The sequence below is a fragment of the Rattus rattus genome, chromosome 2 (assembly GCF_011064425.1).
Source record: "Rattus rattus isolate New Zealand chromosome 2, Rrattus_CSIRO_v1, whole genome shotgun sequence".
Lineage (NCBI taxonomy): Eukaryota > Metazoa > Chordata > Mammalia > Rodentia > Muridae > Rattus > Rattus rattus.
In genome coordinates, this window is record NC_046155.1 from 135,790,609 (window position 1) to 135,814,555 (window position 23,947).

General features: G+C 44.8%; 1 protein-coding gene across 1 annotated transcript in view; it reads right to left on the reverse strand.

Annotated features, from left to right (window-relative positions):
• The window catches only part of Apba2 (amyloid beta precursor protein binding family A member 2), a 228,599-nt gene that overhangs the window by 90,471 nt on the left and 114,181 nt on the right, over window positions 1–23,947 (reverse strand). The gene's annotated exons all lie outside the window — the stretch shown is intronic.

A 23,947-nucleotide genomic window follows, 5' to 3' on the forward strand; every position in this document is an offset into this window, starting at 1 on the left:
GTGGCAGCCACACATGCTGTCACCCACCTCTCAGGGTGAGAACTTGCATGTGCTCATTGTGTACAGCTGCTGTGGGTTTTAAGGAAAAGAATTTGGATGACACTAATGAAAAGGGAAAACAAATGCAATTTTCCTTTCTATGTTGTCCTATTTATGATTCCTTAATGAGTATCAGGTCAACCATGTAACCACTGCCACAAATACATTTTAACCCTGCATTTGAAGGAAAAAAGTATAGACTTATAAGAAAAAAAAAAAAAAGAAAATCACAAATTGTGGCTGGGAGAAATCAGTTGCTATGTGGATACTAACACACATTCTGCCAGTGGTTCTCAACCTTCCTAATGCTGCGACCCTTTAATACAGTTCCTCATGTGGTGATGTCCACCCATCAGATTATTTTCATTGCCACTTCATAACTGTAATTTTGCTACTGTTACGAGTCATGATGTAGATATCTGTGTTTCCCAATGGTCTTAGGTGATCCTGTGACAGGGTCATTTGACATCATGTCCCCCCCCAAGGGGTATTGACCCATAGATTAAGGACTACTGTGCTTTACATATCAATGTTTTAAAAAGCAAACAATTAGCCCAATGGGAAATAAGAAAAAATACAAGGAAGATAATTGGCCAAAGAGAAGGAAGGACAGGCTGGTATTATTGACCTCATAAAGAATCTGGGAAACCAGAGAATCTAACTCCTCCATCTCACTTGAGCAACGTTCCAGTATTAGCACCAAATGTCCCAGCCCACTCTGGGGGCAACAATGCAGCCTCTGAGAAGCTTCAGAGGTAGAAGATCCAGCCATTCCACTTCCTTGCTGTTTCCTCGAGAGAACCATTAGCCCACAAGCATTCTGTTTTCGAGAGCAACCATCAGGAAACAATCTAAATGTTCATTAGCAGGAAGGCGTTCATTACATGGTACCTAGTAAAGCAGCTCAGGGAAACCTCGGCTGCAGTTAACACAAATGAGGCAGAGCTCCTGATGAGACTGATGGGGTAGCTCTCCCTGAGGAGGCAAACATCACAAAGACTCGGGAACTCTGTCCCTGCCGGTAGAGCACAGCACAGCTATGCTTGTTGGATGAGGTGTGTGCTCCCCATGGTCTCAGGTGTTGGAATTTAATCCCCACAATAAAGTTTCCAGGGGGGAAGAAACAATCCAATTGATCTCAGGCACTGAGCTATGGAGAAAGGAAACCACTTCCTCTAAGGGTATTTGGAGGTGGACCCTAGAGTGATATGTAGACATGGCCATATTAGAATGGGCCCCGGTGATTATTCCTAGGTTTTTATTTTGCTTGGTGGTGTTTGTTTGTTTTATAAAAAGAGAGAGAGAAGATAAGACACACACACACACACACACACACACACACACACACACACGCTACCATGATGTCACACAAAATTACCCAAATGTTTTTTAATGAAAATATAAGGGCTACAGAGATGGCCCAGCAATTAAGAGCACACATTGCTCTTGCAGAGGACCCAAGTTCTAGTCCCAGTACCCATGTCTAGCAGCTTACAATCACCTGTAACTCCAATCCCAGGAGATCCAATACCTCTGACCTCCAAGAGACCAGCATACACATGCACCTGCCCACATATATACACATAGTTAAATAAACTAACTCTTTAGTTAAAAGAAAAGATGGGAGTTGAGAGATGGCTCTGTGGTTAGGAGCACTGGATGCTTTTCCAGAGGACATGGGTTTGATTCCCAGCACCCACGTGATGGCTAACGACAGTCTGTAACTCCAGTTCTGAGGGATTCAACGTTCTCTTACAGCCTCCTTGGGCACCAGGCACACAAGCAGTGCGTCGACATACGTATGGAAGAAATACCCATATATACAGAAAAGAAAGAGCGAGATAGAGATGGAGAAGGAAAGCACAGATTCTGCCTATTCGAAATATGAAAATTAAGGGCAGTGAAGAACCAAGCTAAGCAGAAATGTGAAAGAACCACTCTTTGTGAAGGAGTGCAGTGCTGGACCAGCCCCGGAAAGGAAGGGAGATGGCAGAGAGAACTTAAAGTTCTGTGAAAACAGCTTCCCACTCACTGCCAGCAAGGCGGCTGCAGGACCCTCCTCACTCCACAGCTGGACTGAAGGACAACCCCAGCCACCGAACGGAGGAAAGTTACATCAGCCTGCAAGAGTCTGTCCAGTCTCCACTGTTCTTGCCCTGCTCTTCCTTGGCATTAATTTTCCTGCAGGCAGAGGGCAGTGGGCCCTGTTCTCCAGCTCAGGTTAAAGGCCCAGGAACAGTGCAGTTAACCCAAGGTGACACTGAAGCAATGCTGTGACCTCTCCCTTGATGGCTCTACCATCTCCCAAGCCTCTTGGATCCCGCCTTTTGCACAGAACTCCATGGTTCACTGAGCTCTGAGCATCAATGCTTTGGCCTCTAAGCTCCCCTGCAGCCCTCCCATGCCATCCCCAGTCAGGAGCTGCTCACTGGCCTCTCGCCATCAGATACTCCCATGCCCAGACTTCATTCTCTGCAGCTATGTTTTCCCTACTTCCTTCCATCCTGGGAATACGCCTCTGGCAAGAGGATGTCCCAGGCTCTTGGGGATAGCAGCTTATTCCTCTTACCCATAGGTCCATGAAACGTAATTCTCCATCCAGGCCCTGTAGGGACACACCACTATGTAATGGGCCAAAGGAGCTGAGAAACCAAAAATCAGATGGATACAATCAAAGACTCTCAGAAGGCACTAGAATGCTTATCACAGGGTCCCTCAGAGGAAGAGCTTGTCACATCCAACTCTCAGCCAAGTTGCAATGGGAATTACGGGGGGAGCTGAAATCCATTCACCTTTACCAATAGCTCTCCGTGTTAATTTATCAGTACCCGCACTCCCTCGAAGACCTTGTCACAGACCCCAGGATTAGCTCACGTGCAGACAGGGGTGCGAATTGTTTTCAGTCAGCACAGCCTGAAGGGAGAAAATGCAGGTGTGGTAAGTGGGTTTGAGAAGCCAGGGGAGACAAAGGCAGCAGCATGGGAGTCGAAGCATCTATTAAAGAGAAAGAATACTAACTGGTCCCTCCAACAGACATGGAGGAAAAGCTCCCAAAGCAGAAAGGGGCCAGCTCAAAGAAAGAAAGAATAAAGAAGGACAGGGATGGAGGAGCATTTCTCCGGAGAAGGAAGAACACAGGGGCAAGCCTCAAAGCAGCAACGTAATAAAAAAGTCAAAGAGGTACTCAAGAAGGGGGCGACCAGGAAGATAGATCCAAAACCAAGAAGAAAGCATAAGCAAGACAAACGGGTAAATCAACAGAAAATCGGACAGCAGGGAATGGGAGCTTCAGGAAGAAGGACAAAGGAGGGAGAAGCAGCAGCTCCATTAAGAAAATTGAGCAGAAGCTTCCAGGCTTGCTCTGAGCTGAGCGCCCCGCTGCTTGGAGTCTCTTCCTCCTGGGGAACACGGGCGCCCTTAGCAGATGCAGAAGCATACGTCTTAGGTCTCCCACCCACAGCAGCGCACACAGCTCCCACCCGAGCAGCTCCCCTCCTGCTTCAGAATCTCAGCAGGGCTGTCCTGGCCACCATCTTCCCAGTCTGAATGCTCAGTCATGTTGATTGCCTTTCTTAGGAAGATGCACCGACATATTAGTCAGCACACCCTTGCTTTTTATTTAAACGGAGGAAGCTAAACAAGGTTATAGTGGACAGGTAAGGTGGCTCAGTGGGCAGATGCGTTTGCTATGAACATAAAGACCTGAGTTCAATTTCAAGGACTCTTTGTGGAAGGAAATAAGCAGCTCCCACAAGTTGTCCTCTCACCCCTACCGGTGTCCCATGGCATGCACATGGCCAAACACACGACTGCACACATACCCCACACACATACACAATAAACAAATAAATATAAAATAAAAAATTTACAGTGTCTTTGGTCATGAAAAACTAAGGCTACTTTGCAAGAACAGATCTCAGCTCTAGCGCTCTAGGGCACACCCTGAGCTAGAGCCTGTGGCCCTCACGTCCCTCCCCTACTTCCCTGACAACAGAGATGGTCAGGTAAACACCAGTAGGTAGGCAGTGCCATTTGCAGGTTCAAAGCCATGCCCATCATTCGGCTCCTGAAAGGAGGCTTGCTGGATGGAGGAGCTGGATGCTGACGATTGCTCCCCACCTGAGTTGTAGTCTCACATAGGTAGGCAAGGAATGATGTCACCTGGGAAAGTTGTTTTTGAAACCCTGCAGGTTGGTGTAGAAATTGGAGAACTTTCCATGGTGATAGACGGTTGCCTTCTGCCCCGTACTGTGGGCACTGAGCCGAGAGGCATGGCCTGTTCAGCTGAGGAACTAAAGATTTAACGTCTTAATTCATTTATGAAGCTGCACCCAGCTAGCAGATGTCAGGTTAAAAGTCTAGCTCTGAGACGCACGTATTAAAAGGGATGGTTTCCACAAAGTGGGAGGGATTAGTTGGATTTTTTTTAGCAAGATATGTAAGAGGTTTTCTCCCAAGTACTGTAGACTGCCCAGAAATATGCAAATCAGAAGAAACAAGATGAGGTGGGCCAGGCCCTGACTGAGTAACTGCAAGACGAAGGCCTTGCTCAGTGGGTAACTGTTAGACAGACGGTTCCCAGCGGTTGGGTCTTTTCATCCCTAGATGATGACGAAGAACTCCAAAGATCCTCAGAAGGACAGGAGACACAAGGCCGAGGGGTGGAGGCCATTAGGCGCAGTGCTGAGAGCTTTCCCACTTCATACCTGAACAAGACAACACACTCGTTCCTGCAGGTCCTCTGTGAGCCTGCGCAGAAAGGCTCAGATCATGTACAGACTAACCAGAATCCTCGCCACTGTCTGTCATAAGATACCCATAAAGAGCCATACCCAAGGTAAAGGCTCTCCCTCAGCATATTTCACCAGAAGGCTTTAGGTCGTCAGCACACAGAACTCACTTCCCTGGGCCGCACAGTAGGATGGCTGGACTATCCGGTATCTCTGTCTATCAGTCTGTTGAGAAACCTTCAAACTGTCTTCCACAGTGGCTGTGGTAAGCAGCACCCCACCCCCAGCTCCCCACCAAGACTGTGTCAGGAATCCTTTCCTCTGCAACCTCACCAGCATGTGTTATCTTTTATTGACAAAGTATTCAGAGAACTCGTGTACAAATCGTCCTAAATGACTAATCAATGGATGGAAAAAGGAAATTGAAAACCATTAGCATATGGAAGATTACTCAGATAAAGTTGTATTATGTGTGACAACCTGAACAAGTCCAGGGGATGTTAAATGAAATAAGCCAGGCCGGAAAAGATAAAGTTGTAAGATCTCACTCATATGTGAATCTAGGAACAGTTTTCTTGTGGAAACAGACTACAGCAATGGCTACTAGTGGGTAACAAAGAGGCTGATAACTATGGAGAGAGACTGGTCGGTGAGTCCCAACTTGTGACCAATAGAAGAAACAAGTTCTCATATTTGATTGCATGGTATGGTGGTCATAGTTAACAATAACACTTTGTATATTCTAAAGCAGCTGTAACAGAGGAAACAGTGAATGTCTGAAGTGAGGGACATGCTAAGTATCTCCATGTGATCCTTACACTATATATGTGTATATAATGTATGTATCAATTAGTATATATCAATCTTTTAAAAGTTTTCATGAGAGCGGTGATCTTCTGAGATCATTATTTTTTCCTTAAAGAAAGAGTAGATACAGCCCTGTGGCTAGAGTTAGAGGTGAGAGGCAAGGCATGGATTGGCTCATGCTCTATTCAAAACACACTGGACTGTGTAGGATATTTAATGTACGGCTGTAAAGTACAGGTCCTGGTACCACCATCCATGACCTGGTGGAAAAAGAAATGTCATCTCCAAGAGATTCCACAGACAGCTACAATGTGCTACCTTGCATCTGATAACCCTCCCAGAAAATACACCCAGACACTCTTAATGGCATTTGAAGATTACCAGAGAGCTGCCACTGTAAGTAGGACCCGGGGTCTGAGGTGGGGACCTGCAGGGCAACATGCCTCGGTGACTCACCACTCAGTGTTAGCTTCCTACTGCTCAATATATAGAAAATCAGATGTCTGCAAGCCACAGGGCTGAAGGGGGAAAGCAGCAAATCTTGACAGCAGGACTAAGTGGAGCCTCCGGCTGTCTCGGGGACTGGGAGAAGTTATCACCTGTGGCTAATACTGCAGGGACAACCAAGAGCCAAGTTCCCAGAGACACAGAAGAGGCCTGAACCTGGGAGTCTCAGGGAAAGATAGATGCTGGAGCCATGATGTAGGTCATTTAATTATTTCTAACCCCGTTAGCTTCCGAACGAGTGAGAATCAGGCTATGATTTATTTATTTAGCTTTAGTGCAATTACTGGGTGAATAGCCCCTAATCTATTTTTCCTAACCATAGACAGTTAATTCCCCAGCTGTGTTCTCCAGGTACTTGCAGCTTGACTCTTCCTGGGGTATTTCTGTTCCATTAGTCCTCAGGGTCCAAATCATTTCTGGAACATTCTCCTGGTCAGTCATGCCTAATGGAGACCTTCTGTCCTCTCCTTCTTCCTTCTTCATTCCCCTTCTCCTCCCTCTCTCCTCCTGGTCCCTACCTATGACCCCCAACCCAGTAACTGAAACCCTCTATTCTCCCCAGAAACTGGCTGTCACCGCTTTTTTTTAACCAACAGTTTTAAATTGGGGAGCAAGGTTTATATAACAAAGTGTATGGAGGGATTCATTTCTCTTGGGGCAGCCAGATCTTGGGGTACAGAATTTAGCATTAGAATACATAGCAGCACCAGAACAACCCCCAACACATATTAACAGGACAAACTGTGCTTATGCATCCCCTACTTGACATACATAGGTAATTTCCATTTCAGAATCAGAATCTTGAGGGTAGAAATCGGGTCTAAGTAAGGCATTAAATATTTCACAGACTATACACATAGCTTGAAGGTGATTTATGCAATACTCATGGTAAGCATCTCAGTTTCCTTTCTGATGCTGTGATAAGATGTTCTGACAAGAGCAACTTAAGGGAGAAGAGACTGAGTTTAGTTCACATATCAAAGTACCATCAATCATGGCAGAGAAGTCAGGCAGCAAGGAGCCTGGGATAGCTGGTCACATTATGCCCAGTCATTAAAGAGAACAGTATAGACATGGACTCAGCTCCAGGACCCCTCCTAGGGAATGGTGCTGCTGGCAGTGGGTACGTCTTCCCTTCTCAATACAGTCAAGATAGTCCCCCATAGACATATTTGAGGCCCATCTCCCAGGTTAGTCTAACGTGTCAAACTGACATTTAAGATTAGCCATTACAACTCCACCCTCTGACAACATAGCCTCTGCCCGCCTTGCCATAGGCTCTCACTCTAGAACATTTTATATTTCGGATTTTTTAGATTTGAAATGCTCGACCATGTAGGTGTGGCTTATGACCCAAAGTATAAAATGAATATTCCAGGTTCACATGAGTGTAAACAAATGAGCAAGACCAGAATAATTTGGAAGCATAGAAAAATATCCCCACAAAGAATTTCAAATCACCCGTGTGGATACTGTCCTCTCACGGAGATGGCACCTCATTCCCACAAGATTAAGATTTCTGTCAAACTGTCAAGGTCTCCAAAGACAAGGAAGGTTCACATAGCTGTCTGGAAAAGCCTCAATGGGCATAATTCCAGAACTTAATATGGTCACAGGTTAAACAAGCCTAAAAAGATATAACTCAACGGCAGGCTTCAGTTAACGATCTCGTATGGACCTGGGTTCACCAGCTGCAATGTCTGTACCATCCAGCCAGGGGCTAACAACAAAGAAATGAATGTGGGTTAAGGGAGCATCTGGCTCTCTCTGCCTCTGTCAGCCGGTACCACTGAGTGTCTGAAAGCATGCCAAAGCTTATCCGTTCAGCATCGATGTGTTGATAATTAGTCCAAGTGGACTTCAGAAAGAGAAGCATCCCCAAAGAAAGGAGAAGCAATTCACACTGAAAACGGCGGCCCACCAGTGTGAGCGCTGGACAGATGTGTGCCCAGTTACTCCAGCTCCCTTTTGACAGGGCAAGAACTGGCAGAACCAGAGAGAGTCAAACCTAAGTCAGAGGTGAGGTAATGATATATAACCATGGGGTCAATAATGAAAACAGCGATGGAAGCTCTACAGTTAGCAACCTTCGCTCACCGCCACACACGCTCCTGAACTGAGGACCTACACTCCAGTGCGCACAGAATACTTCATCAGAATTAATTACAGGGAAAGTCTAAATGTAATAAACACGTTTCAAAACGTTGACACCGAAAGGACTTTTCAGACTATGGCATAATTGAACTAGAAATAAACAACAAAACACAACTTGGGGAAAAATGCAAAACATTAGCAAATTAGCTCCTTTAAAATAATCCTGGATCAAATGATAAACTACAACAATTAGTTAATGATGAAAATATAATGTGTCAAAAGCTATGCTTCACGCTCATGCTCTCAGTAGCCTTGTTCATAGTAGCCATGGATAGAGGTCTGCTGTGGATGAACAGAGAAATAAAATATAGTTTCATATTCAGTGGAATATGATTCAGACTTAAGGGGGGGGTTGGGGATTTAGCTCAGTGGTAGAGCGCTTGCCTAGCAAGCACAAGGCCCTGGGTTCGGTCCCCAGCTCCGAAAAAAAAGAAAAAAAAGAAAGAAAAAACAGACTTAAGGGGGGAGGAAGTCCCTAACATGAAATCCATTAGTTTTTTGTTTGTTTTTTTAGTATAGAATAGAGTTTATTCAGGGCATGGGGAGGGGAATTAAGAGGGTAGTGGGGGGGGGAGGCTGGCCATAAGCACATGGAGAGAAGTGGGGAAGGGAATGGGGAGAGAAGGAGAGGAGGGAATGGGGAGAGGGGGGGGAGGAGGGAATGGGGAGGGAGGGAATGGGGGAGAGGGGGAGAGGGGAGGGGAGGGAATGGGGAGGGGGGGAGGGAGGGGAGGGGAGAGGGAATGGGGAGAGGGGAGAGGAGGGAATGGGGAGAGGGGGAGAGAGGGAATGGGGAGAGAAGGAGAGGAGGGAATGGGGAGAGGGGGAGAGGAGGAGAGGAGGGAATGGGGAGAGGGGGAGAATGGGGAGAGAAGGAGAGGAGGGAATGGGGAGAGGGGGAGAGAAGGGAATGGGGAGAGAAGGAGAGGGGGGAATGGGGAGAGGGGAGGGAATGGGGAGAGGGGGAGAGAAGGAGAGGAGGGAATGGGGAGAGAAGGAGAGGAGGGAATGGGGAGAGAAGGAGAGGAGGGAATGGGGAGAGACGGGACAAAGGGGGAAGAGGGGAAGAGCAAGAGATGAGCCAGCGCCATTGTTTATTTTAAAAGCTCAAAGGAAGTTGACAAACCTTTTTGATTCCACTTGAATGGGGAAACTAAAAAGGTCAGCACCATACACAGGTTTCAGAGGGGTCCTGCCAGAAGATGTGGGTGGGGAGACAGGCGAGGTGAAAACCTTGTAGAGATTGGTCTAGAAATACAAAAGCACTACTGACCGGCAGGCTGCAGGATGTTAAGACCTAAGCTAAACGCCTGAGTTCTACCACAACTTTAACAACAATGGCAAAGCCGGTTTAGGGAGACATTCGCAACTTTATATTCATATGTCAGAAAGAAGGAGTAGGAAAGGATGTATCTATTCTTTTCTTCCATGTGATTTTAAAGTAACAGCGGGTTTAATCCCCAATAAAACAAAAGGAAGGGAAGAAATATTTTTTAAAAACCAGAAAATGAAATAGATAGCAAATCTAAAATAGGAAAACCTCAGGCATGGGGTGGGGAATATTACAGAAAACTCAAGACCACCCAGGGCTACAAACATACATCAAGGCCTTTCTCAAAAGAAAAAAGGGGGAGGGGCTCTAGAGAGCCAGATATTGATTCTTTGGGGGAAATTAAATTAATAAATCCCCCAAAAGAATGATGAGAATGGGGATGGGGGAAGAAGAGAAGCCAGCATTCACAAAAGGGCATCAGTGAGTAAATGTGGCCGGCTCTCATGAGACAGAAATAAACGCTATGAGCAACTCAACAGCAGCAAGTGTGACGTTCTTATGAGGTGAAGAAATTACTGGGAGCACGGGTGACGGTAAGTGCTGTCAACCTGACCCACCACAGACTCACCTGGGGAAAGTCTTGAGGAGTCTACAGGGGGCTGGCCTATGGGCGTGCACGCTGGGGCTTGTCTTAATCAAGCTAACGAATGTGGGAAGAGCCGGCCCTGAAGTGTGTCAGAGAGCAAGTGAGCAAGGGGACATACGTTTATTTGTCCTGACTGACAGCTGCTAAAAGCTCCTACCTTGATTTAGGTAAAACGAAGGAAAAGCTGCCAATATTTACCAAACTCCATTGAGGAGAGGAGTAGGTAGCACCTCTAACACTTTATGAGGCCACCCATTGCCTCGATCCCAAACACAGCCCTTCACGCTGCAGTCGAAAAACATAGCAAAGCACTGTTGAACATATTTACAAATAAAAATGTTAAGAAAACATAGCAGATTTAAAGGCGTTACATATAAAAATATCATATTACACCTAGTGAGGTTGGACCTAAGGATTCCGGGTTAACTCAATATTTAAAAATGAGTCACTTCACCAGGGAACTAGCAGGGAGACAGCTCATGAGGTCATCAGATACGAAAAGAGTACTTCAGAAAACTCAGCAGCCCCTACTGCTAAAAACCTGTAGCAGACTATAAACAGTAGGCAATATTCTGAATTCTACAGAGTACTTCAAACAAACTGAGAAGGAAATGGGAAGCATAACCACATCTTTCAAAAGGAAATGAAGGAAGAGCTTCCCTTAAGGGAGAAACCACCAAACTGGGATTTTTAGTAGGTGCCAAAGGGAGCACTCTTACTGCTGATGGACAGTATGGCTTCACAGCTACAAAAATCTAAAATAGCACACAGATAACTGTCAGAATTGTTGACCAAGTCCAGTAAGATTTCTGAATATATAGAAAAACATATTTATAGATAACTGGGAAACCAATTATAACAATTTTTAAACACATTTACAATAACAATTTCAAAATTCAAAAAGGTGCTCTATACACCAAATTACAAAAATAGAAAGATAGGAGGGAGGGAGGGAGGGAGGAGGGAGGGAGGGAGGAGGGAGGAGGGAGGGCAGGCAGGCCAGCCAAGGACCAGCCTTGACTGGAAGACAAACCTTGGATCCCAGCTATGTTGGCCTATGTTCTGCTGAATACAGCTTTCCAGTCAGCCTGCTTTTTGTTTGTTTTGCCTTCTTTCTTTCTGATCGGCTTACTATAGATATCCCCCACTCTGTCTGTCTTTTCTCTGTCTCTCTCTCTGTCTCTCTCTTTCTGTCTCTCTCTCTCTCTCTCTCTCTCTCTCTCTCTCTCTCTCTCTCTCTGTGTGTGTGTGTGTGTGTGTGTGTGTTCTATCTTGCTATTCTAAAAATTTCCCTGGACAGCTCATCTCTTGCAGATTCTAATAAGCCCAGTCCTTTATGTAAAATATAAATCTAGTCATTTACTTCAGGTTCTTGTTTGATTATCCTATGAATCAGCATCCCAGGATCCCAACCCTTTAATTCTTAGGATATGGCAAGCACACATTTTCTTTTAACACTGCAAAAAAATTCAGAGATCTGCCTGCCTCTGTTAAGCACAGATGCTAAGCTAGGTGGGTGGAACCCTGTCCTGAAATTACCATTTCTACCACTGCTGGGCCTAAACTTGCTCTATCCCAGGCCAACCCTGAACTCAGGAATCCGGCTGCCTTTGTAAGCATACAAAAACAAACAAACAAACAAAAAAGAAAACAAAGCAAAACGAACCTTAGCTGGGTGGGATCTCCCGAAATGACCACTTCCTAAATCTCTTTACCTCCTTTCTTAGTATCTTTCTGACAAGTTGGCTCACAGTATACCTGCTTCTGTTGCGTTAGCTTCCTGAAGTCCCTCATATAACTCATATTGCATCCTTATTTTTTGCATAGTTAAGAAATTATATATGTTTGAACTCATGTTTTTAGAGTTTTTTTCTACAACCTAAAGGGCTGGTCCTGAAGGTCCTAGCATTTACCATTTTGCTGAGACATTAGCCACACCTTTGCCTCCCACCCTCATGCTGTCTCTCATTATCATGGAGTCATTGACGTTATCAGGGAGAACATTCCTTGGAGGAACGTGAAAATATATGCATTATTACACAAACAAGCCATATGTCCACAGCAGCCATCGACACTCACAGCTGGCCCTGTCCCAGGGGCAGGGACCATGTCAGTCTGTCCCCACCAAGGCCATGCTGGACCTGGCAAAGAAAGAAGAAGAAGAAAGAGGAGGAGGAGGAGGAAGAGGAGGAGGAGGAGGAGGAAGAGGAGGAAGAGGAGGAGGAAGAGGAGAAGGAGGAGGAGAAGGAGGAGGAAAACCACAATGAAGAGAAATTAAAAATCCAGGGCCTAGAAGACTTCCCATTATACTCTTGTCAACGTCTAGATGGAGCTGTACCCCAACGGATCTCATCAGAAGGATTTCTGCAAGGTTCATGTTTAGAAACAAGTGTTTTTATGGAAACTGAGAGATTTAATCTGAATTTTCTGTGGAACTGCAAAGGATGAGTGTGGTAAGACACTCTCAAAGAACACAACTGGAGGACTGAACAGGGCAGCGAGTGCATTTTGTAAAAGTGGGGTAATTAAGACTGCACTGTTTATACTCCGACAAATAGGCCAGTGGGGCTGAATGCTCTCAGTGATCTCATTTGTGAAAAACGTGACACCAGTGCTGACATCAAGCCAAGGGAGGTGGGATCGGCCTCCTACCCAAATGTATGCAGTTCAGACATGAGACTGATGATGGATGACCATGAGGAGGATGGATGACATGGCCAGGAGGAGAACAGGCAGCCAGGAAGGCTGGCCCACATGTGGCACTGGTAACCAGGGAGAAAATGGGAGGGGCCTTGAAGGTCAGGAAATTAGGCCTTGGGGAATCTGCAGGCAGTAACAGGGCTCACGGGTTCGAAGTCATCAGTACCAAGAGCCATGGTGCTCAACCGTTCTTAGGATGGCTGTGGGGCAGAAAGAGGATGAGAAGGAGCTCTGAAAATCGCCAGTCTTCAAACAGAACCGTGAAGGTATTGATTAATTATGCTGGGTCCACTGGTCACCCAAGAAAAGGAAAGCAAAACTTAGCATCTACTTCAACTCAGGCATTCAGAAGTCAAAACAAAGCAAAACAAAACAAAAAACAAAACACCTCAAAGTGAAAACAACAAAGCTGCAAAAGTTTTAATTACAGGGGCTGAAGAGGTGGCCTAGTGGTGAGGAACACTGGCTGTTCTTCTAGAGGATCTGGGTTTGACTGCCAGCACCCACATGGTGGCTCTCAACTGACTTTAGCTGCAGGGCATCTGTCCTGCTCCATGGGGACATACTTGCAAGTAAAACACCCATACATAGCTATTAATCAAAAACTTAAACGTTAATAATCTTTTAAAAGAACTGCAGAGTGCTTAAATTTTTGGAGTGTATAATGTTCTTAAAGAGACATTTACCATAACGACAGGCTGATAACCCTTCATCAAAAGCTACCACTGAAAATAAGATAGAAAGCATCTAAGAAAAATTTCTCCAATACACACATACACACACACACACACACACACACACACACACACACACACACTACATCTCCAACATATACATGTTGGAGAAATATAGCAAATGCACACATATATGAACTCCAACAAAGCAATATAAGGAAAAAGCCAGCAGAAAAAAAAACAAAAACAAAAAAAAAAACGAGCGAAGTACCTGCACAGTGACTTCAAGTAAGATTTACAAAAACAATAAAGAAAGTTCTAAAAGGATATTTAGCTTCATTAGTATTCTGTGAAATGCAAATTTAGGCTACAGGATCTCACTACACATCTGCCAGATATAAAATTAAAGCTGACAACAGCAATTAGTAGCAAGATGTGAAGCAAACTCAACCCTGGCACTTAGAGCTGAAAGTGGGATTTGGAACAACCACTTCAGAAAATGGATTAGCCCTGTTCACTAAAACACAAATGCATCCAGGTCCTACAGCCTTTTCATCAGATCCCTAGAGAGATATTCTCTTAGAAATGCAATCGTGTGCACCCAACTTAATAAGGATATTCCTAGGATCAATAATGACCACAAAATGAAAAAGGATATTTGTCCATCAAATGAAAAAAAATACAAAGTCTTGCATATCAACATCATGTAAACATAGAACAGCAATTGTCAGTAAATGACAGCCGCCCTCAATGCCCCTGGATGACTCATAAGCACAACAAGATATGAAAAAAGTTATCTCAAAATAGTACCTTAATTATTTTAAAAATAAAAAATTAGTAAAAATACCACATGGTAATAGGATTCTAGCAACCTTTGGGCATAGCAGCTGTTGTGATCTGAATGGGAAATGTTTCCCCATGGAGTCACGTGTTTAAACACTTGGTCCCCAGCTCATGGCTCTGTCTGGAAAGCCATGGAACCATTTAGGATGTGGAACCTTACTGCAACAAGCAGGTCCCTGGGGGAAGTCATCAAGATATTAGAGCCTGTCGACTCTCTGTGTCTTAATCTGCACACATGTGAGGAGTTCCAGATGCCCACTTCTGCTACTGTGGAACCACCTGGCACCATGCCTTCCCTACCACAGAAGCTGTACCCTCACACTTCAAGTCGAAGTAAACCCTTGCTTCCTTTCTCAAGTTGCTTTGCCACAACAATGAAAAAAGTAACTAACATAGGAAACTGGTACCAAAAGTGGGACCTTAGCTATGATAGACCTGACTATGTGGTTCTCAGGTCTTTAGAGTTATTCTGTAAGGGGAATGTGGAAGAGTTTGGAACTTTGGACTAGACAATTTCTAATGCACTTTAAATAGAGTTAAATGTGCCATTCCAGTGGGAGTCAGAAGAAAATAATGCCAAGAGTAATGTAAACAGTGGGGGACTAGCTCATAAGGTTTAAGAGGGCAGTGAGAACTCTCTCAGGGGTGAAGAATAGAGGCTGTTCTTATGTTCTGGGAAAGAATGTCACTTCATCCTGCCTCTGTCCTGAGACTTTGAGACTGAATTAAAATGTAATCAGGTACTTTGTTTGGTGAGAAAATTTTTCAAATAGGAAAGCATTTACCCTGTAGTATGGTTACTACACATTGAATTTATCTAGGTTTGCGATGAAGGAGAGCAAGTGGAATAGAGGGATAAGGGTATAGTTTGCAAAAGAAAACGTACAGATGCAGTCAAGGCAGGTTGTAAGCAGCATTGCTATTAATTAGCATCACTGAAAATAAAACACTGCATGCTCTGCACTGGGACAAAGGGAAAGGTATCCTGAAAGCAAGACTTCATCCAGTGAAGGGTCCTGCTTGTGAAATAAAAACTAATTCAAAAGAGTCTAAATTAAGAATATCACTATAGGGGTTCCTTGTCCAAATGCAAGCATACAGGCAAGTGCTTCCTCGGGGTCAACCTCAAAGAAACACACAGGTTACTGTAATGGTCATCCAAGGTCAGGCTATTTCATGAACTGACAACAGAACTATATACTGTTATCTATGCGGTATTGGTTTTATGGGTATGAGAGATGCAAGAGACTATTGGAGGCTAGGACCAAAATGTCCAGAAAGTCATAGAACCCAGGCAATATGTAGCACTGTCAGGTTCTCTGCAAGGCAGCCCTGAGGCCACTGCATGGAGCTGGAAAGGGAAAACCTAAATTGCAGTGGGAGACCCAGGATGTTGATGATGCAAAGACCATAGAAGTCTTTAGAAGAAACTTCAAGCATATAGTTGATCTGCCCCAAGGGAGAGGTTTCACGTACTGTGGACAGCCAGATTGGGGGAAGAGGTCACCTCAATGTACTTAGAACCTAGAAGAGTCCATCACAAGCCCCAGAGGCTGGACATGTTCGCCCTGCTAGGTCTTGGTCTTGCTATGGACTGATCTTTCTTTGCTATGCTCCCATTCCTCTTTTGAGTGGTAATCTTTATGTTATTGTTTATTAAAAGTATATAACTTGGATTTTTTGTTTTTTTTTTTTAATAAGAGCTCACAGCTAAGAGATTGCCTCCAGTCTCTGTGAAGGCTATTCTTGGTTGTCAACTTGAAACACCTGGGAAGAGAGGCCATCGTCTGCCTCCATCAGATTCACCTGTGGTTGGGCATGTCTGTAGGCCATTTTCTTGATTGCTCACTAATATACGAGGGTTGATCCCACTCTGAGCAGTACCATCTCTAAGCAACTGGGCCCAGGCTATATAAGAAAGGTAGCTGGATGTAAGTTAGGAGCAAGCCAGTAAGCAGTCAGTTCTCCTCCTAGATTTCTGACTCAAGCTCCTGTCTTCAGTTCCCGCCTTGGCTTCTCCCAACAATGGATTGTAAAGTATGAGACAAAAGAACTTTTTCCTCCCAGAGTTGCTTACTTGGGGAATGTTTTATCATAGATACAGAAACCAAACTAGAAGCGTCTCAAAAGAGACTTTGGACTTCCAGTGGTGTTGGGATTGGTAAAGACTATACGACGTTCAAAGTGTGACACAGTGCATTGTGGGTGGCTTCCTTCACTGCTGAAGTGGTTCTTTAATTCCATTTTTAGAAGTTGGACACTTTCGCAGAATGGGATCTTGCCCTGAGGTCATCACTCCCTTTATTCCATATTGCATCAGGCTTTTCTTTAAACTTTTTATCTCTTTGAGCACTAGACTTATCTCCTCTACATTTCCAGGTACTCCCTTTTCTCCTCAAACTGTGCATTTTTTCTTTGCTTGGCCTGTTCCTTTTCATTATAAATCTGCACAGTGACTACTAATAACTATAGTACACAGTTGATACTAGACTGTCTTGAAATCTCTTCTTCCAAAGCCATTAATCCAAAACTTTTCAATCTAGGTTCAGGGAGATTATTAGGGCAGGGCAAAAAAGCATCCACTGTCTTTGCCAAAATGACACAGGAATGATCTCTAGGACACTTACTAATAGTATTCCCCTCTGAAACCCCTTGAGCCAGGCCATCACAGTCTACATAGTTCTAAGCATCATCTTCTTCTGTGCTCCTACAAATATAACCCATCAATCCCTGCTTAAAGTGTTCAACTGCTTTCCTAATCTGATGTACCAGAATCCACATTCTGCTGACAAGCAGCGTGGTCAGGTCTGTCCTAGCAATACTTCACCTGTATGTACCAACTTCTTTCTTAGTTACTGTTCTATTGCTGTGACTTAGAGATACCATGACTAAGTCAACTATTCTAAGAAAGCACACCTAATTGGAGGCTTGCATACTATTTCAGAGGGTTAGTCATTATCAGCATGGCAGCAAGCAGAAAGTCCTGGTTCTGGAGAAGAAGCTGAGATTTCTACCTCTGTATCCTCAGGCAGCAGGAAGAGAGAGCTCCTGGGCCTGGCTTAGGGTTTTGAAACTTCAAAGCTTGCCCCTAGTAACACACTTCCTCCAACAAGGCCACACCCACTCCAACAAAGCCACATCTCCTAATCCCTACTAAGTATCACCACTCTCAACTCATGGACTCAACATGACACAGAGTTGAGGCATTCTTTAGAAAGATGTTCTGCCTGTTGACTGCAGCTTTGCCCATGAAGGAAGAAGCTCAGCCACCCTTCTTCACAGCCTTTCTGATGGATCTCAGGCCTGCCTACACAGACTGCATCACCACATAAACTGCTTCGTCACAATCTCTTAAACCCCATTCCTGCTGAGCCTGGGGCTGAGCCTTGGCTGGCAGGCTAAGAATCCTACGTATCCTCTATGGCTCTAGCACATTCCAAAACTGAACTGCTGACACTCCTACCTCCCCCCCCCCAAAAAAAAGGGGTGGTCTGTTATTCCCTAAGGGTCCAAAGTGTAGGTGTTGTATATCTTGACAATTCCATGGGTAATTCACAGCACAAGTAATGGAAATAAGCTTGGAGAGGTGAACCTGATTGAAGTAAGTAGGTTTCTTCCCTACAGAACTTCCCAAGGCCTGTATTTAGCGTGACTCTTGGGGACTGTCCGGCTGGGGATATGTGGACTATATTCAGGACTGTCTCATGGGACTCCACAGAATACAGTTTGGGAAAGCCTACTTGCACAGTGCTGTCATTAATTAGAATTGGACATAATTAACCCGATCTGAATATCATTAATGAAAAATTACATACAGAAAAGGCTGACTTCCTTCAATTTAATCACACTAATTATGTTGTGCTCAACCCAGCCGCAGCTCCCCATGCTAGTTTCTTAGCACATTTTTCATCTTTTTACAAGGGGTGTTGGTGATTTTTTTCCCCTTCTCTTAATGCAACTTAAAAAAAAACCTGCCAGTGTTAGAGAAGAAGTTTCCAAATATTTGAAAACACATTTGGAATCTGAGAACAAATAATCAGGGCCACCACGACACTCGGGATCAGAGGGCACCCATCGGGATCAGCTGCATACCCCACCAAACCCACAACTCTTGAATTCTAATAATTAATTCTAAGAAGGTAGAATTAAATAATGACCCCGTACTTCCAGGTCTCCTATTACCCATGAAGCACTGGGCTAAGGACATGGAACGGCGGTCATGGGAGTCCACACCAATATTAGAGATCAGGAGCAGAAGACCAACAGAAGGCTCAGGCTTCCAACCAACACCCCAAAGGCTGAGTTGTGAGCCTTGTTTGGGAAGAAATTCAGAAGTTCATGAGAGAAAGATGAGCCACACATGGCCCAAAGCAACCTGGAATATAGCGGCTGAAAACACCGGGCTACATCACTGAGCACAGCCTGGCTCATGAGAAATCCCAACACCACAGGGAGGAGGCTAATGAAGAACCATCCGTGAAAAGGTGGGGCCAGAAGCCAGCCACTTAGTAGGTCCACTAGGAAATGAAAGCAAGGTTGCACAGAGGAACACACAAGTACAGATGTGGTGTTTACCACAGCATCTCGTGTGTGTGTGTGTGTGTGTGTGTGTGTGTGTGTGTGTGTGTGTGTGTGTCGGGGTGCACACATGAACACACAATCTTGTGTATGTGACTATGTGTGGGCAGGTACATATGCACATAAAGAGAAAATCAGGTGCCATTCCTGAGGTACCATTTGTGCTTTATTTTTAATTGTGTTTGATTCTTTTATTATATTTATATGTCTATTCGTATATGTGTATAGACAAAGAAGTGTCACAGTGAGAGTTTGGAAGTCAGGAGACAATTTGAGGAGCTCACTTTTCTCCCAGAATTAAACTCAGGTCATCTGGCTTAGGAACAAGAGCTGGCTGAGCTGTCTTGCCAGTCCCTAGATCTTGTTATTGGACACAAAGTTGCTCCCTGGGCGGGCTGCGGAAACCCCAGGGATGCACCTGTCTCTACCTCTCCAGTCTGGTATTTATTAAAAACAGGTGCCATCACACCCAGGCCTTTGTAAGTGGGTCATGAGCATCGAACTTCAGTTTTCATGTTTACAAGGCAAGCATTTAACAACTGAGCCATCTCCCCAGTCCTACCACAACCTCTTCTTCCATCGACTTTATAAGATAAAGAGAACAAAGAACAGAGAGGCAAAGACCCATGAGACCTCACCATTCAGGCTTAACCATAATTATTATCAATTTCCCTAACTGCTAGACTCACAACATCAGTAAAGACATTCTCTCTATGTAGAAAGGGCCCTGGCAGCTTCTATTATGTCTTTATTTCATTTGAAAATAAAGTTCAACGTGGTCTATGGTAATTTCTATGTGTCAGCTTGACTGGGCCATACCCATTGTGAGTTCTGGCCACCTCTCTTGGGATTTTTTTTTGGAAGATGTGCATTTGTACTGGTGACCTGGGAAAAACAGATGGCCCTCACGGGCTTAGGGGGCCTCCAGCAATCCAAGGAGGGCTGGAATAGAGCAAAGAAATGACAGGAACTGCTCTCTGTCTGACTGCTTGAGCCTGGATATTGGTGCCCTGCCCTCTGTGCTATGAGGCTGTCGGGCCTGGGCAGAAAGCTTCACTGCACACTCTAGTTCTTGGGGCTATGTGGCCATGGGCTCTGCTGGATCTCCAGTTTGTGACAGATCGCAGGACCTTGTTACATGTGAGCCAGTAACTGTAATACAATAAACCCATTTATAGTGAATCTTAAGATATGTAAATGATAGGTTAATAGATTGGCAGATCCTGAGGTTGATCTCATGACTTCTGATTTTCTGGGAAACGTTGACTAACCCATGACCAACAAAAAAGCATACACGCCTAAGCGTGGAATGGTTGGGTCACAGGGTTCTACATTCTGTTCTTTTTATAAACTGTGCAATTGCTCTCTGGGGGGCTTTTAACCAATCTGCCCTCAATAAGTGAGGTATGAAAGCCTTCCTTGCTCATCACATTCTTGGTTTATCCAAATCTGCCAAAATGTGGGTGTGAAAGAAACCGCGTCTCATTGTCTACCTTGGCAGCCTCCCAGTTGAAGACGAGAAGTGTTCATTTGTCTTCTTTTCATGATATTTGTCCATTTTTCAATTCTCTTATCTTTTCCTTATTGATTTAAAAGACTTCTTTGCACAGACTAAAAGCTAATCTCGTACAGTAATCCATTATGACTACTGGGACTTTGGTCTATTTAAAGTGCTTACTGACATATAATTAATTGTTCTTTTGAGAGAGGGCGTGGAATGTCTTCCTTGTACTTTAAACTTTTCTTCTTCATGTACAGGTCTTCTCATCCATGTGGGCTATAATATGGGATCCCACTTTACCTTTTGCTACATAACCAATCAGTTGTCCTGCAGGTCACTGCTAAATTCTGAAGCATCTCCCACTGGTCCATATGGTGAATTCTTGACCTGTAGCTAGAGTCACTATTGTGGAAAATAGTAGATACTTTAGGAGTCTGGGATCTGGTTGGAAAACTAGAATCTCCCTAAGGACAGGCTGCTGAAGGTTAAACTGATGCTTCTGGTTCTTTCTCTGCTCCATGGACACCATAATATGAATTAAATGTCTTACCACACCTCCCGAGATCTGCCATCCTCTCACACGCCTACCCCACCCACCATGCTGGACAGAAACCTCCGAAACCATGAGCTTAGAATACTTCTTCCCCCTTCAAGTTGTCTTCATCAAGTTATGTTGTTGTGGATTGAACAACAATGGCCCTCATAGGCTCGTATGTTTGAATACTTGGTCCACAGTTGGTCGCACTGTTTGAGAAGGATTAGGAAGTATGACCTTGTTGGAGAAGGTGTGTCACTTGGAGGGAACCTTGAAGTCTCAAAAGCCCACATCATTCCTAGTTAACGCCCTCTGCCTCGTGCCTATGGATCAAGGGGTGAGCTCTCAGCTCTTCCTTCATTCACCCAGTCTTAAACTCTAACCTCTGGAACTGTTAGCCAAGTTAAATGCTCTCACTCACATGTTGCCTTACCCAGCCTGCTTTATCACAGCCATAGAAAAGCAACTAAGACAGGCATCTTGTCATGCAATAGGGAAAATACCAAGCAGGACCATTGCCTCTGGGATCATAGCACAGCCCAGCCCTCCCAGGTTCCCACACGTACAATGTCTTACCATAAGAGTCACTTTCTGTGTCACCTGGGGCCTCTGCCACCACACAAATACCACAGTCTCAATCACGGCAGCGCGACATCCAGAAACCACAGCCCCGGCATAATGCCACCCTCTCAGTGCTCCAGCTCTGTGTGCTTTTTAAAACATGGTTGTCAGGGCTTCACATAGCCCTGACACATGTCTGTGCTGGAGCGGGAGCAGCTCTGGTTAGTCCAGCAGCCATCTTCATCACTGCAACACCTCATTCCTGATACTTGGATCCCTCTACAGTTTAAATACAGTTTACTTGAGTCTCGGGGATTCTGCAGGATAACCACTGAGCTGATGACCTTACTTCCCAGGCATTCTGTCAATTGAGGCCCAATATACACGCAGAGAGTAATGAGGACTACAGATCCATTATTCCAGGCAAAAACAGAAAAGGATCTCAAATCTTTACGGGACGTGGAAGCCCATCTATAAAGTTATTTTACTACAAGACACAGGCATATCATGGGTATTAGTATTCTGCGATCATAAAATGGCTCCATTAGCAGTAGAAAAAGATCGAAAGCCAGGCCTTTGGTTCTTTTTGCTACTCTCCAAGCAGAGATTCATTCTGCCATAATTGACATTTAGAACTGTCCATTTCATCACCACTTTTCTTTCTAAGAAGGAATATGCTTTCCTTCAGGGACACGGTAGGGAAGGGTGATGAGCACGCTTACTTTAATGATGGGTTATCGCACTGCAGAAGGTAAGGGCGCTCTGGAGGGCCTCGGCTATTGCAACTGGTGCAGATCTTCTGTCAGTATTTCAGGGCACACAAAATCCCATCAGGACTTTTTAGAGTCTCAAAAGGAAAAAAAAAAAACAAAAAAAAAAACCCAGAACCTTCTACTTTGAACTGTGATATGCCTGGTGTTTATTCTGGAAGATTCTGAGGAGCCAGTTTCCCAGGGGATAGTTCCTGGAGGTTAGGAGGGATGAACTGGTTGCCCAGGCTCCAAACAATTAGAATTTCCCTCCAAGTCATGAGGTCACATCCTCATTATGAAGGCCACCCCTCACAAGCTGTCCTCCCCACAAGTTACAAGCAAAGCCTTGTCCCTTTACAGAACCCGGCCCTCCATGCTCTAACATTTTCAAAGCTGAGAAAGGCCTGATGTACCTCTTGAGATCGAGGGTGAAATATGTGCACAACTCTTTACAGAAAATATAATGAGACGGGAAAGGCCTACGGAGAGCACAGAGTCAATCTACAGAGTACGGAAAAACTGAAGACAGAGAACCAGTTGAGAAACACCCAGCCGAGACCCATTAGAAGACACAGAACAACTCTGAGCTCCACCTTGTCCCCCAGAGTGGCTCTGACTGTTCCACAACTCCTAACTGCTTATGAATGCACCACAGCCAAGAGCCACAGCACGATATATCCGCGACATTTGTGACAAGAACTTTGCCAATGTATTGCATAGGAATTCCTGCCTGTGCAGAGCACCGGTCTTCTGAGTAACCCCTCAAACATGAGGTAGATGCTGGATTAGAAAGGGAAACTGAGAGAGCTACCTTGCTTTACAAAAACAAACAAACAAACAAAACCACTACATATGATCCATGGACTTGTACTACCAGAGCCTTCACTCCAGAATCCCACCCTTACCCCACTAAGTCTCTTCTTCATCCTAAGAACTGCTACGTAGTTTCCCCACCCAGGATACTCAAAGTTTCCCTCTCCTTCTGAAAACCACAGACGATCGCCTCCCTGTGACTGACACAGCACTGTTACTCCATCCTAGTTCAGTGACTGTTCCTTGTCATAAACCCAGAGGAAGTCATCATGGAGCTGAGCAGAGGGCTGACTGGCTCTGGGTTAGTTGGCAGAGATGGTGTAATGCTTGGCTTCCTGACCTTAACAGTCCTCCCCTACTCTCCAACCACACCCTGGCCCATCCAGCAGGTTCCCTATGTCCAGGCCAGGTACTACACTTCCAGCCCAGGAAGATAAGCCAGTTCCCTCGCAATCCAGAATTTACCTTTCCACCTTCCCCTTTGCAAACACAAGGCTGGCCTCAAGCTCTGTCATGCCAGTCCTAAAGGACAAACACAGGCAGATAGTAACCTGGGACTGCCTGGCTTCTTTCTGATCTAAATCGGATGTCTTGTGCTTGACTTCCTAGCATTCCCCAGTGGCTGGCTTCTCAAAGCATACTACAAGTTGAGTAACCCTTATCTAAGACGCTTGGGACTAGATGTGCTTAGGATTTCAGAGTGTTTAGACTTAGAAATGTTTTTGCTAAACTCTTTGCTGTGTGTGTCATTGCTGTTTTATTTTTGTTGCATTTGGGGGCGGGGGGTTGTACTACTATATGTCATGTGGTGGGCAAAGGCTAGTTCCAGGCAAA